General features: G+C 38.6%; 1 long non-coding RNA gene and 1 pseudogene across 2 annotated transcripts; both read right to left on the bottom strand.

Moving 5' to 3' along the window:
- Window positions 1–2,064: 2,064 nt before the first annotated feature.
- On the bottom strand, window positions 2,065–2,955 carry LOC149118860 (uncharacterized). The gene is made up of 2 exons (XR_016202092.1): window positions 2,884–2,955; window positions 2,065–2,562 (listed from the first exon to the last, which is right to left on the bottom strand). It is a non-coding gene; the product is annotated as an uncharacterized LOC149118860 (long non-coding RNA).
- Window positions 2,956–5,331: 2,376 nt separating this feature from the next.
- LOC110047006 (uncharacterized) lies at window positions 5,332–14,528 on the bottom strand (annotated as a pseudogene). Its single transcript, XR_016202088.1, has 7 exons — window positions 14,084–14,528; window positions 12,148–12,428; window positions 9,121–9,392; window positions 8,613–8,897; window positions 7,935–8,034; window positions 7,134–7,317; window positions 5,332–6,002 (listed from the first exon to the last, which is right to left on the bottom strand). The product of XR_016202088.1 is annotated as an uncharacterized LOC110047006 (transcript).
- Between the last annotated feature and the right edge of the window lie 651 nt (window positions 14,529–15,179).

Below are 15,179 nucleotides of genomic sequence, written 5' to 3'. Positions count from 1 at the left end.
CGTTAAATCTAATCGCCAAGTATTTGAAGTTCGCACTACTTGCAAAAAGTTCTCGTACAGTGTTTTTTCTTTCACCATGACTGATTCCGGCGCCACGAACTCCTGCATTTCTCTGTAAAAGTATTTGGAATAAATTTAAAAACTATTTAATAATAATAATAATAATAATAATAATAATAATAATAATAATAATGATGATGATGATGATGATGATGATGGTGGTGGTGGTGGTGGTGATGATAATAATAATAATTTATTTTAAAAAAAATAAGACAAAATTTACAAGTTCATCACTGGTATAAAAATTAAAAGTTCGTAATCAAAGTATTGAAATACTGTTTAACATAACTAAAAAAGATTGGCATACACCTGTCGAAAAAGATACCTTTTCGACTGTTTTTTAAAACAATCTTAAGAGCATGTCCACCAGAGGACCAGGCAGAGGTGATACATGCCATCTCACCGATTTCAGTGAAACTTGGCCAGATTGAAGGGCATACCCAATAACTCAAAAAGCCAAAACGGTTTCAAAATTGCAATTTTCCGGGGGGAGTTACACCACCCCCCTACTTTTTTCACATAAATTTCTTTAAGTACTACAGTAAATGAGGGTAAAAGTAGGGGGCTCTTAAACCTGAGCAATTCATCCAATTCAATTGTGGCTATACATGAGTGTAGATTAGTCCTACATGAGTTATGTACGGGAGTTTCATGTAATTTGATTGATTACCTGTCAATCAATGTAAGCTAATAACTACCCATGTAAAATGGCATAGCAAAGTATGGTGATTTTGAGGCCAAATATCTCCTGTGGCCAAGTCCCTCCCAAAGAGATATCTATACCACGGTTCAGTTCCACCTTTGGTCTGTACGAATTATCAAAAAAATTTTTGGGACCTGCCATTTTTTGTCCGCAGATCGACCTCAAACCCTGCACATCTTGCACAAGATTTTAGTTTAATGACTGACATCGTAAAAGTTCCTGCATAAACCGCACCCGTAGATTAGCCATAACCCCAAGATGGAAGCTCAAATATTGAAAAGCAACGTAAAGACAATAAAGTTTGAAGTTCCAGTGAAGTTCTAATTGGTATAAAAACAAAGACAACCAAGTGCGGTTTCAGAACACTGATACAGCGGCTGTTGCGAGCCTTCAAATGCATTTAAAAGTCTTTAGATAACAAATTTTCACTTGTTATACCTTCTCGTCTTCCTAATTCACTCTTCCTAAACTTGAGATTTTCTCTTGATAACATTATCGCTTCGCCGGAACACTCCATGACATTAAACTTCGTACACCATATCGAAACGATACGAATTAGTGCTTAGTAGCCAAGCTTTGAAATGTGGAGAGGAGTCTGGGCATCACAACCCGTAATAGAGGGGCTACGACAAAACACTGACCCCCTACTTACCCCCCTTACCGACCCCCTCTAAAATCCACTGGAAATAATAATTAAAGAAAAATATACATTAAGGCCGACTTACCCAAGGAAAAAATTATTTTTCAATACCGCACAGTGTTATTACGGATACACAACGTGTATGAGCCGAGCGATAATTTTCACGTGCGTTATATCGTTTGCACGTTCACTGAGAGACTTGAGAACATCACGGCATAAAACGAAAAAATATAGTAGCATTTCCCCAAAACATTTGCGTTTCTGACGGGCAAAACAAATTGATTGAAAGGGGGAAATAAATTACTATTCCTACTGTAAACATTTTCACTGATGCGCCGAGGTTTCTTGCTTTGTTTACTTTTTGGCGCAAAGATAATTATGTGGCGTCACGAAATATCCCAGTTCATGTTTCACCGAGGTTTTTGAATAGTAAGTTCAAAAACAATTTGATGACCCTGAACTTGGAAAAAAGAAATTAACCCGACATTCCCTGAAAAAATTCAGAAAACCATTACTCCAATAAGCCGAGACAGAAAATTACGGACATTCATAGTTACTGTCCATTTTCAGCTTAAATAAAACACTTCCTCGCCTTGTTTATTTCAAAGTACCTTTCCTTTTTCTTTTTAACAGCATTTCTTAACGACTATTATTAAATATATTTTTGTGAAATTGTTCTTGAACTTATTGTTTAAAAACTTCAGCGAAACATGAACTGTGATGTTTCGTGCGCCAAATAATTACGTCTACACTGAAAAGTAAACAACTTTGTCTGCGATTGTAAGTGGGACCTTGGCACAACAAAGTCATTTTCTTCGTGACCTTTACGTTGTGAAAACAATGTCTAATTTTTCCTGTTCCTTTGCCTCGCACTGTGACTCTCACTGCGATATTTCATCCCAAGGAAACGAGCTTCTTCCTCTGAGCTCTTGCTAGAGATATAAGTGCTCATCTTCGACAAATCTCCGTATCCCAAACAAGCGTCTCTTCTGAGAAAGAACTAATTCTTGCACGCGTGGGGTTGTTTGATGAAGGCGGCCGTGACTTCACAATTTGTCCAAAACACCGGGATCAGTTAGGCGTCAAGTTCAAGGCCTCGATAAAATGTCAGCATCCACTCCATGGAAATCGTAAGGGTAAGAGGGAGAGGAGTGTTAACCTGCGAATGTCAAAGGAAATCAAGAATAAATGGAATGTTGTTGTCCCCGTTGGAGCAGGTAAACTGCTTTGTCTCGTTATCTTCGAATCCAGCTAAAGTACGAATTCCTACCTTGATTTGTTTTCAAGAATTATAAGCTCGATTACCAGTCGGTGTTCGAGAAAGCGGAGAAAATCTGGCCTTACAAATAAATGATGTCATATTCCATGAACACAGGTATTTCTAGAATTTGTCGTGGGAAACATCAAGCTACCATGAAATTCGTAGCAAATGCTTCACCGCCCCAGGAGCAGAGAGAGGAACAAAGTTCAGCAGACCTACCCATGGAGAAGGCTGACAGCACCATTGTTGATCCACAAGCGCACGTGCGATTCTTGTTACCACCGGAAGAACCATCAAGTGAGGTATTACACATGTGTACTCAGTTATCTATTAGTTTGTTATGGTAACACAAGAGTATTTTATACGTAGATACGGTTCCAAGAGATTTTCGAGTCGATTTTTGAAAGGAGAGTTTTGAAGAGGCAGATGAGGAAGACATGCCTTTGGTTACACAGCTCATTAAATGCAGAAGAGATGAGTATATGCCCAATTAGCGTTAAAATATTTAGTATTTGAGAATTATAATGCACTGTTGATCCTTTTTGATAAAATTATTAGCATTGTAAATAATTATCATTATTAGTTCTTCTAGTTTAGCTGCGACTGCTATCACTTTTACAGCAACATTTATCCATTGGATTATCCAACTACTCGTCTGTGTGAAGTTTTTCTCCTGCTGTAGTCGATCAAAGATCTTGATGGTACGTAGTATCCCTCGAAAGTAAAGAGGTGTCTTCTTGTGTGTTGTGATGCCCAGACTCCTCTCCACATTTCAAAGCTTGGCTACTAAGCACTAATTCGTATCGTTTCGATATGGTGTACGAAGTTTAATGTCATGGAGTGTTCCGGCGAAGCGATAATGTTATCAAGAGAAAATCTCAAGTTTAGGAAGAGTGAATTAGGAAGACGAGAAGGTATAACAAGTGAAAATTTGTTATCTAAAGACTTTTAAATGCATTTGAAGGCTCGCAACAGCCGCTGTATCAGTGTTCTGAAACCGCACTTGGTTGTCTTTGTTTTTATACCAATTAGAACTTCACTGGAACTTCAAACTTTATTGTCTTTACGTTGCTTTTCAATATTTGAGCTTCCATCTTGGGGTTATGGCTAATCTACGGGTGCGGTTTATGCAGGAACTTTTACGATGTCAGTCATTAAACTAAAATCTTGTGCAAGATGTGCAGGGTTTGAGGTCGATCTGCGGACAAAAAATGGCAGGTCCCAAAAATTTTTTTGATAATTCGTACAGACCAAAGGTGGAACTGAACCGTGGTATAGATATCTCTTTAGGAGGGACTTGGCCACAGGAGATATTTGGCCTCAAAATCACCATACTTTGCTATGCCATTTTACATGGGTAGTTATTAGCTTACATTGATTGACAGGTAATCAATCAAATCACATGAAACTCCCGTACATAACTCATGTAGGACTAATCTACACTCATGTATAGCCACAATTGAATTGGATGAATTGCTCAGGTTTAAGAGCCCCCTACTTTTACCCTCATTTACTGTAGTACTTAAAGAAATTTATGTGAAAAAAGTAGGGGGGTGGTGTAACTCCCCCCGGAAAATTGCAATTTTGAAACCGTTTTGGCTTTTTGAGTTATTGGGTATGCCCTTCAATCTGGCCAAGTTTCACTGAAATCGGTGAGATGGCATGTATCACCTCTGCCTGGTCCTCTGGTGGACATGCTCTTAAGTCTCACATAATAGTATATCCTTTGGAAAAGAGTTCCAAAGAGATGGCGTGGATACCGAAAACGTACGAACGTGGATTATAATCTGGTATTTCCAATTTCGTATCGGTTGAGGACCTTTCACTGATAGGCCTTTTCCCTTCCCTTCTTAAAACGTTTATAGCGCTAAAAGTTTTGGTCGCTTTTTCTGTGGATTTTTCTGAATTCGAAGGAGCTGATTCGTTGCTTCAATTCTTTTACCCGCTATTGGTTTGCCCACGCCATCTCATGATTCTCCTGAAAATAAGTAACTTGATCACAAAAGTACAATTACTTTTCCTCGGGCTCTTTAACTTACATTTTCCACAGTAATATCAGTCATAAAAGCGGTAGGCCGCTTAGATTTCTGTGTGTTTATCGACGCAATAAACCCACTTGGGATGTTGGGAGAACACGAGAAAAGTTTGTGAATCACTCGCCTAGCGGCTCGTAACTTGCAAGCTTTTCTGGCGTTCTCACAGTTTTCTCACGTTCTCTCAACATCCCCTCGTGGTTTATTTCGCCGATCTGAGTCTATAGATATGTATAGCGGTATATTGCTTGACTAATCTTGATTGTAAGTGAATATATTTCTCATATCTTTATGATTGGTTAGGGAGGCAGGTGTGGCTGCCTGTTTGGCTCGCTGGATGGCCGGTTGCTTGCTTGCTTGCTTGGTTGATCGATGGGTGGACCGATTCAGTGATGGATTTATTGTTCAATTATATTGATCGAGCAAGCACGAAAAATAGGAAAAACAGTAGCAGGAGAGCATTAGAGTTTCGGGTATTGTGAGGTTGCATATTTTTATGGGTTTCTCGTTCCGTTAAATTTTAACCTGCATTACAATCCATAAGTTGCATAACTCGGCCTTACTTATCAACATGTCCACTAACAAATACCACAAACAACAACAACAATAACAAAAAAAACAATATAGTTCCAGACTTGGTAAAACATTTGCTTTTTCTTTTTTCACTTTCATAACAAACTTTCTTTACAATTACATTAATGATTTGGAAACAAAGTGAACTAACGCCTTGAGAAAAACAACAGTATACTCTAACAAATTGAAATTTAACAAATTGAATTAGTACAGTTATAGTTGAACCTGGTTGACAATATCTGTCTCATTAGCATGCGCATGCACATAGTTGGTAATAAATCTGAAACAAAAATCAGTTCTAAATATTGAACGGTCATAGCACTATTAACGCTGACAAGGAATTTGAGCCCGATGTACTAAATACTTTTTGTACGTTGTTTTTTTTTTAACTCAAAGTATGGACTCATTGGAGCTTTTGCCACCCAAAAAATTTTGCAATCCTTGGAAGACAATTTCTCTTTGAATATTACACCCAAAGAGCTAGAAATTTCATCAAGTACTAAGTTTCAGTAGCTCGTTAACTATTTGGAGTCGATTGATATCTAACATGGCTCCTTCTGTACGCAAAACCGTATGCTAATGAGCTGAATTGAAAACAATGCAGACAGTAAGGAGATGAATACGAGATAGTAGTAATAGTAATAGGCTTAGTTCTTAATAAAGCCTTTTCTTAGTATTCAGGATCAGCAGCAAAAGGCATCTCCAATTCTCTCCACTGTTCATCAGATAAATCTGTTGGATACAGTTAACAAACACAAATAACTCTTTAGAATTCACAGTACCCCGGCAGCAGTTAATTTTTCCTGAAAATACCAAAAGCTAGTCAATCTCTAAGAACTGCATGTGTAAGGCGCCATTAAATTTGAAATGTAGCTCTTTCGGCTAACATTATCCAGATCACACAAAATTTGGTCATTTCATATCGTTCTTTTGCAGAGAGCGGCAAAAAATACCAAGATTTATATTGCACGCGCACAGAAAAAAACCCTTTTATTTAGTTTAGCTTGCCTCGAGTCCCTAAATATTATCACAGTGAAGGAGAGCAAGGACGATGTAGTGCTGAAAGCCGTCGTCTCAAAACGATATGGCCCAGGACCAAAGCCGGCGTCACACGGTTGAGTTTGTTGTTGGTTCTCGCTTTGCTCCGAGAAATATCCGGGTTTTCTGGTTTTTCCCCTCCACAAAAAAACAATTAACATTCGAAATTCCGGTTCCATCTGAAAACATTGGAGGAGTCTCCCCGTTGGATATGTAACTCCTTCTGCCAATTTATTCGTTTATTATTAATTTATTTGTTTTATTTTTTTGCTTGTTTTTTTTTTTTTTTTAAAAAATGAAGCGGAAAGTTGGGTTAGATGGGGGGCGGGGGAGGGGGCTAGGGGGGCTATTTAGCAGTCCGTAAACAAACTATAGAGCAAAGAACTTTTAGTGGGACATACGGCTAAGTACGTGATTTCCGTTCGTAACATTCCATACGATTCCAGCAAAAGAAAATAATGTCATTATCATATTCTTTTGACTTGCTACGGTTATGAAACATTTGCAGAAAGGTGAATCTTGTCATGGTTGCAATTTTTCATAACCCATCCCAAGAGATTACTAAAAACTAGGTTATAAACGTATTGAAATGGATGGTGCTCTGCCCCGTTGGGAACCAAGAGTGTCCAAAAACAGAACACCGTGAATGGAAAAGCAGTTTGTATGTTATTATTTTTGAAAGAAAAGGGTACAATCCAATGGTGATAATTTACTCATTTTATTACAAGCACAGTTAATAATTGCAGTGAATTCCTGCAGCATCGTGAAGAAGGCAAATAATGTTCGGAGTTACGAAGCGAAACTATGTTGTACATATGTTCTTACCATCCAGCACTTTGAAGGCAATGGCAAAATCCTGAATTTTTGCTATTGAGAGAGATGTCAGATCCAGCACGGTTGAATCCTTTTCACAAGGAAGGTAGACACTTATCAGGAAAGCACAGTCTTCCAATGTCATTGCTTCGTCAAGCGTCAACTCGTTTTGGTCAGTCATCAATGCTTTTTCAAACTATACAAAAAAACAGTCGATGTTCAACTGATCGTCTTCACAGAAAGGAATGATCCCTGAATACTTTTAATAGTTATCGATTACTAAGAAACAATTGCCGCGAGAGCCAAAACGAAAAGTTGTTAATCAAGCACATTTGACAGATAACCATATGGGTTCGTTTTGTCATTGAGAATCAGATTGTGTATTATAACACTGTGTCCAGGTCGATTGACAAACAGAGCGACTGACCGACCAAAATAAATCCTTTATTTATCTCGTCTGTGTCTAGCACAAAGCTAGGCAAGTGTAGAAGAGCAATTAAACATAACTTAGTTCAAAACCCAACTGGAGCTGGAGGAAGCAGACCATTTGACTATTTACAGGTATAGCCGAGGGGTTGAACTCGTGTCTACCGCGACTCTCAGATTTTTCAGGTGTAGCGCCCAAACAGCTCGGCAACGCGGCGACCAACAAACAGACAGACAGATAAACATAGACAGAGGGAGCTGACTGCCAAAACTGGCTGCCGTTCAGAGCGCTAACAGGATTAGGAGCTGAATAGTTGCATGAAAGGCTTTAAATTTGCTCCTTTCCAGTTTCTCGGTTTTTGAATTCAACTAATTTGACTCACTCACCCAGTGCAGGTACTTGCTGACGCGGGCTTTACGCCGTGCTGTAGTCTTCTCAGGTAACAGCACCACTCTAGTTTGTCTATATCTTTGGCTGTGAAATAGTCTGGTTGATAAAAGAATATAACATTTACAGTACCTTATGCTCGGACGTACAGTGGATGCCACCCTTCCCCTCCCCAGAGGATTTTCAGAATTCTGAAAAGAGGATTTCGTCTATAATGCAGGAACGTTTAGTAGCTGTTTATTTATCCCTTGGCAAGATTTTGATTTTGTTGACTGTCCTTCCACGTCACTTGACATTGAAACGACAGCCAAAATTTGGCATACACCTCAGGCCAAGTTTCATCCTTTTTGACAGAATTGCTCGTTTCTTCCGTTTAATTTCTTGCAGAATTAGCACCTTTTAACATTCTGTTATTGTTTTTGGTTAATTTCCTATCAATTCACGTTAATTTTTCTTACTTTCTAAGAAGACTGTGAAATCCAAGAAAACTAATATAATGATCTCATGACCATTGAAACATAGATCATCTTGTACAGCGGACCGAGGACAATCTTATGAACGCAAAACTATGTAGATAAGTCCAAATGGAACGTAAACATCTACTCCTTTGCACCATTGGAAGAGAACATTTCTGTAAATATATTAGTTTTATTTGATTACATATCTGTTTCATTTACCTGGTAAATCTGTCTGGTCTGTAGTTTCTACCAGAATGTTGTCATACTCAGGATCTTCCTCACTGCATGTGTCTCTGCGCACAACTTTCCCGACATACTCTCCTTTGCTGATTTCTAGTCGATTAGTTTCTTTATTGTAATCCACGCGGCAGCACTTGAAGAGAAAGGGTGCTTGTGATTTCCTGGCCGCTGCATCTGGAGGAAAATAGGTATCCGTAGCATAAATCCTTAGAGGTGAGTTTCTGTTTATGTTGAGGAACTGCAGTGACTTAAAACCACTTAAAACTGCGCGATTTAAAGTAAAGACTATTTTGTACGTATATTTACTGCTAATTACAATGTCAAACTAGATTCAAAAGAAAAATAACCAATTAGGTAACAGGAGGCATGTTTGATAAAGGCTTCAGTATCGAAATCAGGTCATGTTTTATTACGACTTCCCATTTTCAATTTTTTTTTTTAATTTTTATTTTCCAGTGATGTCAACAAATATTCCTTTTTTTACAACGATAGAATTTGGTTTTTACCTGATGCATTCTTTCCCCTTTCAGCTCAAATTTTTCGCTGTAAATAACAGACGTTATGAGAAGTAATTTATCACATTCTGCGAAAGATTTCATTTTGTTGGCATCCAGCTCTGCATTTGCCAGTATCCCACGAAGATCTGGATCGTCAATGTATTTTTGGCTCAATTTTCCGAGTGTTAGGACGCCTTGGTTGTCACATAACTTAATAGTTCCTCCTGCAAATCCTGCGACGTCCACGTCAAACTCATCGTTCCTGGGTTTGAGAAAAAAAAAGAATGGGCAATTGAGCTATAATGCCGCAATTTTATGACCATCTCCCTCGAATCCCTCATCCTTTGCGAAATTTTAAGAATGTTTTAACCATAAACCCGAGGCTGAGATTTTTAAAAAGAATATGTTTCTTTATGTTAAAAATTTACAAATACAATACAATTATGTGCTTTAACTAACGCGAATAAAATTCTTCCTTTCCGGCTCTAAACGGCAAAACTAGCGAGAAAAAAAAAAATCAGCACTAGCCGTTTGTTCGATGTTAATAACATTTTTGCAAGACGTTATGAGCGTGATGTTAGGTTTAATGCCCGCAGGCCGGCTCCAAAATTACTTAAACACCATCCATACCCTAAACGCACTCGAAAACAGATATGTCATACGCTACAATCTAAGAATATTCACAAGAATAATTTCAGCCTAAAATCGGCAGAAAAATAAGAATATTTAGCCGCGGCCGGAAAAAAACAATATTTTTATAAGAAAAAAAAAAGAAAAAAAAAAAGAATGTGAGGGGGCTGAGATATATCCCTCCATTTTTCGTCCCCCTTTAAAGTGCACCTAACCCCAAAAAATTTTTTTCGCTAGCACGAATCTACTTACTATTTGAAATAGTTCTGCGAAAAAATTTTTGAATTCCGTTAAATCCTCGATTTTCTGTGCCACGATGAAATCTCGAAAATAGCTCCAAAACACCGCCATTTTGTTTCACGACCGAGTTTGAGGAGAATGGGTCCAGCGGCTCTTGTGACGTCTACCCAGGAAGGTTGGATATCTCATTTCCTCTCATTTCCTTCAGGATGGTGCAATACACATTCGAAAAGTGCGCAGAAACGCCTTCCAGAGGTGCTATCGGCTGTTGCAGCAATATTCCAGATTTAAAGAAAGATATACTGTACAATTTACTGACGATGATCGGCTAATGGTGCAATAAAGACATGAACGATGGTTGATTTTGTCGAACCAAAACAAGCGAACTGAATCTGTGAGAACCATTGAAGAACTCTCACTGGAATTTGTTCCGCAGACTTTCGAACGCTATTTTCATAAATTTTCTGCTTAAAGCTAACCAGAAATTTGTAGAAATACTACCTACAACCTATATCTTCCAATCCCGCAATATTTATAACATAACCGGCAAAGTTGTGTGATCCGGTCATGATCAAGAAGCGTTATACTGATATGTAAATAGATCGCAACTGTACGCCGCTAACCAACACTTATTTCTCTTTCGATTTAGATGAAAGTCGAAGATTAATCCTCTAGAATTACATGATAACAAAATTGTTAGACTCACAGAGTTTTTCGAAGGTTTGGAAATCAGCAGTGCGACAAAGATTCTGTGCAATAGCGTCGAAAATATGACCGCGTAACATTATCTGCGGACCGCTTAGGGAACACATCCTTTTCGCTTATCCGACGAATTTCACTGCAAACTTTGAGAACAATTTACATTGGTTATTTGGAGTTACGACTTAAAACGTGTGACAATGTGAAATCGGTAATTGTATGAAATGTTTCCTTCCGCCTTGCTTCCCGCAGCTTCAAAAGTACAGGTCCAAACAATACGATTTTCAATCGATCGAAGCCAATGTTTTGGAGGTCATCAAGTCTCGAAAACTGCAACACGTACGTCGCTCTTATAAACATGAAGCATTCAACTGAAAGTAAAACACAAACTGGATTTAACAGAACCTTGACAAAATACATTCTCGGTAAGGACAAATGTAAACGGGCTATAAACACGCGTGGGAATCTTATGTTTAGTTGACGAAATTACCATCCAAAGCAGTCCTTGAGTTTTCTTTCCTGCTGTTCGTTTGCCTGCTCCTCCACTTCGTATCTAGCTTTCCATTCCTAATATACAAGCAGCTCGTCCGCAAAAACGTCTTCCCCGTCGTCGCTTGAAATATTGTAAATTGCTCTCAAAGCTCTAAGCAGTGAGTTCACAGTCGTCGAACGTGCTCGATCGAAGTTTATTTCGGAGCCTTCCGAATCGAAACTTAACTCTGACTCCAGTGACGAAAAAGAAATGATTCTGAGACAAAACTTGGACGTTTTAGTCCCAAAATACATCGGAACGATTAGTTTTGCGTTCTATTTTCTCGAGCAAATACAGAGAGTTGACTGAGGCGCTATTGTGTTTGGTTCCTGGGTAGACGTCATCAGGTACCGCCGCCCCAGACTCCCTAAAACGCGGTCGTGAAACACTTAATCGCGACTTTGAAAGGGCATAGAAAATCGAGGATTCAACCAAATTCAAAAATTTCTTCGCCCAAATGCTTCAAATAAAGTCTAGATTTGTTTTAGCGAAAAAAAAAAATTTGGGGTTAGGTGCACTTTAAATGTATTAATTGCCAGGTTATATTTTAGACAACTTTTAATTATTGTAACATGTTACATGATATCTCCCAAGGGAACTCCCAGGGAAAAGAAATTCTTAGACCGGATTACTTATCGAATGATACATTGCCACCACGCGCAAGATTTGCAAGTCTCCTTTCTCCATACCTCCATACAGATGTCATCTGATCTTTTTTTAATTACGTGCTTACTTAACTAGTTTCAGTTTTTTTGTGTTTAGCTTTAAGGAAGGATCTGGTCTGGAGTTTTTGTACACAAGTTGCAGCCTTCATTACATCATTAATCAGTCCAATGAGGACAGAAAATACCATTTTGCAAGTTATTACTCGGCTATTGTGATAGCTTATTTTGATCTAGAGTGTTCCTAATGGTACCTGGCAGCCATGTCAACCTTCTGTTTCATTGACAGCTCTTCATCTCTTATATTTGATGTGATGGATTCACAAACTGTCTCCTGTACAGCATCCTCGACATATCTCTCGAATCCTGCGAGGATTACAATTTCCGATTTTGCAAAAGGTCTTTTCCATAGTGACCTATGCTGCCTGACCACCAGTGCCAAGGGTTGTATTTGATCAGTTTCGCCGTGGAGGACTGGGAAATATTTATGACTAAAATTCTCCTGGGCAAACTTTCGAATCGCGTCTTCAATCATCTGAAACAAAAGCAAATCGAAAAGATCATTTAAACATAAACAAAATGTCCTGTCGTCCTTTGATCTACTGTTGGCAGATTTAGCTATCAAACTCATTTTTATGTATTTCGTAACAAAGTTCTAAAGATTATTTTGATGCACTAGGCCTTCCCTGCACGAGATCAATAAAATGTGGCGAATTATATCGCGTCTAAAATCATCATCTTGGGAGAATGCATAACCTTGCTCCTACTAACAGCAGAAGTGAAATGAAATCTTCCCCTGGCAATATTTCTAACTTTACTCTAGGAAGGTTTGTACAGTTTCATAGACTTAATGAATGCCACTCTTTTCTATTTCGTAAATAGGCATGGTGTTGGCAGATCTAATATACAACTTATTTGTTTCGATCAGATGCGACGTTTTAACCAGCGTGATGCTTGCGGGGAACTCTAATGAAATAGAAACTTGTCTTTCTCATTTAACGGTTGATCATTGTGTTTAATTTAGCACACGATGAGCAAATTTACAGAAATTTCTCATTAGCAACAGCATCCTCCGGTAAACACACCCAGACAATGTACTTGTACAAAGCAAAAATGTTCATCACCGCGAGTCTGGTCACATCACGGCATGCGTGACAAGTGAAAGGCGGATGTGACAGGCAGCTCTTCTAACTTTATTTTTTCATATCAATCACAACACCAAAGGGCTTATCTGGAAAGATCACTTATTGCGTGGGGGTCCCAGTAGCATGTTAAAACAAGTAAGTCCAGTTCAATGTTTATAGTGTTGTCGTCCTCCACAAGGCTTCCCGTCCCCGCTTAAATTAAAAGATGGATGGAGAACTAGAGGGTTTCAATTCCAAGTACGACGGAAATTTTTCGAAGGTTTTGTTATAATTTGCCAGGTTATATACTTTTTCCCGGCAAACCACGCTGCGTTTAGTTCAGAATTTTCCAACGTATGGTGACTTGTGAATTAGTAACGAACTAGTTGAATACCGGAAATAGGCCGAACAAATTGCTAAGAATATATCACATCACACCACAGAACGGAATTTGACTCAAATATTTTATTACCGAAGCCCTAAAATTCCTTCGACATTTCAAAACGAAAAATAATTAATATTTCAAAAAAGCAAAACGCCGTCAATAGAATATTCCAAAGATGCGCGTTCAGTTTTGAGGATTTACAAAGATGTTATTTAGGTCGGCGTTTTGGTTTATGTGAAGGAACGTTTCTTTTTTCCTTCAAAAGTACTAAATTGTATACTACACTGAAAATGATCGGGTTTTCTTGCACACGCAGGTTAAATCTCCATCTGATGAGCACCATGAGAGGAAGACAAATCTTAAAGGAGCTCAGTGTCACGGTTTTGCGCTTCTTGAAAAGTTTAGCCGAAATGTTTCAAGGTACAGTTGGTTGTTTTAGCTTCGAATGAATCGTATTCATCCTTGCTCTTTTATGGTTAATTGTTATCTCTTTAGTCTTTTCCTATCTTTATAGAAACTTCTGTTTCCAGGTTTCCTTGAAATAACTGTACGTAATAACTCAAACTATTGTGATTGAGCTCTAAGCTCTCTGCACTGACAACTCAATAAAAAGCCTGCTACATTATAATTAAATACATGTATAACAGGAAGATAGCTAGGAAAACCATGGAATTGTCATACCGTAAATTCGCGCACGACGTGTTGCTTGGGTTGACCTTGCTTTAACCAATTAACTCAAGATAAGTTCAGTCAACTAAAGGCACCTCTTGCTTAGCAAGGAAACGAAGCGAGTCGTCGTGTCTTCTCCAAGAATATTCTTGGTACATCCGCTATCGGTGCTTCTTTCGGTTTCTTGAAATGACGTTTGCTAGATAAGGACGTCATCATTAAAATCCAGCTCGTTGGGACTAGACTGTAAAAGGCATTCGCCGCCGTATTTAGATAAAAATTCCTAGCAATCGAAAACTACCTCGAATGCTTGTGTCAATACGTCAAGGTTTGATAGTTAAGGGAAAAAGTAGTGTTGTCTGTTTCCACTGCCGTGACATGTGTGTGTCCATTACGAAACCAAAAAGTTCTTATACTTGCTATGCATTTTGGCTTATTGCTATTATTATTTTTTCAGTATATCTTAAACCAAGAGCAGATGATATATAGCCGAAGGTCGTCGACCAGGGTAAGGCGGAAGGTAACGTCCAGTTCGCGCAGCTTCGGTTTTTTTTTTTTAATATGTACATAATTTTAGCAATGTCACGATAACGGACTAGGAGAAATTGTATCATCATTTCTTGCGCCTGCGATGAAGACTAGAATACGTGCAATTGCTATTTCTGACCTCGTCCAAGAGTTATGAATCACATGCTTGTATCTCCGTCAGCTATTTTGGTTTCGGAAGAAAGCGAAATAAAGAGAAAGAATTACGTGCCGAAAAAAAAAGCATTAACAGCAGAAATTAAAACTAGATAATAATTCAAACTGCGATTATAGAATATGTAACGCGTGTCCGTAGCGCATGACGCGAGCGTGACTGCTTCAGTATCTTGAAGATCGAGACCGTGTGCTCTGGGAGGTAATGTAATTTTACAATAGGACGCTATGTACACCAAATAAACGCTGTTTTCCTCCTGTACACTTGGAGATTCCACACAATCAGCCGTGAATGGGTAGGGGAGAGTGTGGGTCCCAGTCGCTCTTCATTTTCGTTGGATTATCCAGCCCCCTCCTCCCGGAGGCCCTCCCATGTGCAAAAGTCGGGGATGCAATTTTCACACCCTAA

This window comes from Orbicella faveolata, unplaced genomic scaffold (assembly GCF_042242905.1).
Source record: "Orbicella faveolata isolate gen_17 unplaced genomic scaffold, um_ofav_v1 contig_1, whole genome shotgun sequence".
NCBI classification, from domain to species: Eukaryota; Metazoa; Cnidaria; class Anthozoa; order Scleractinia; family Merulinidae; genus Orbicella; species Orbicella faveolata.
This window is presented reverse-complemented; position numbering and strand designations above follow the sequence as displayed.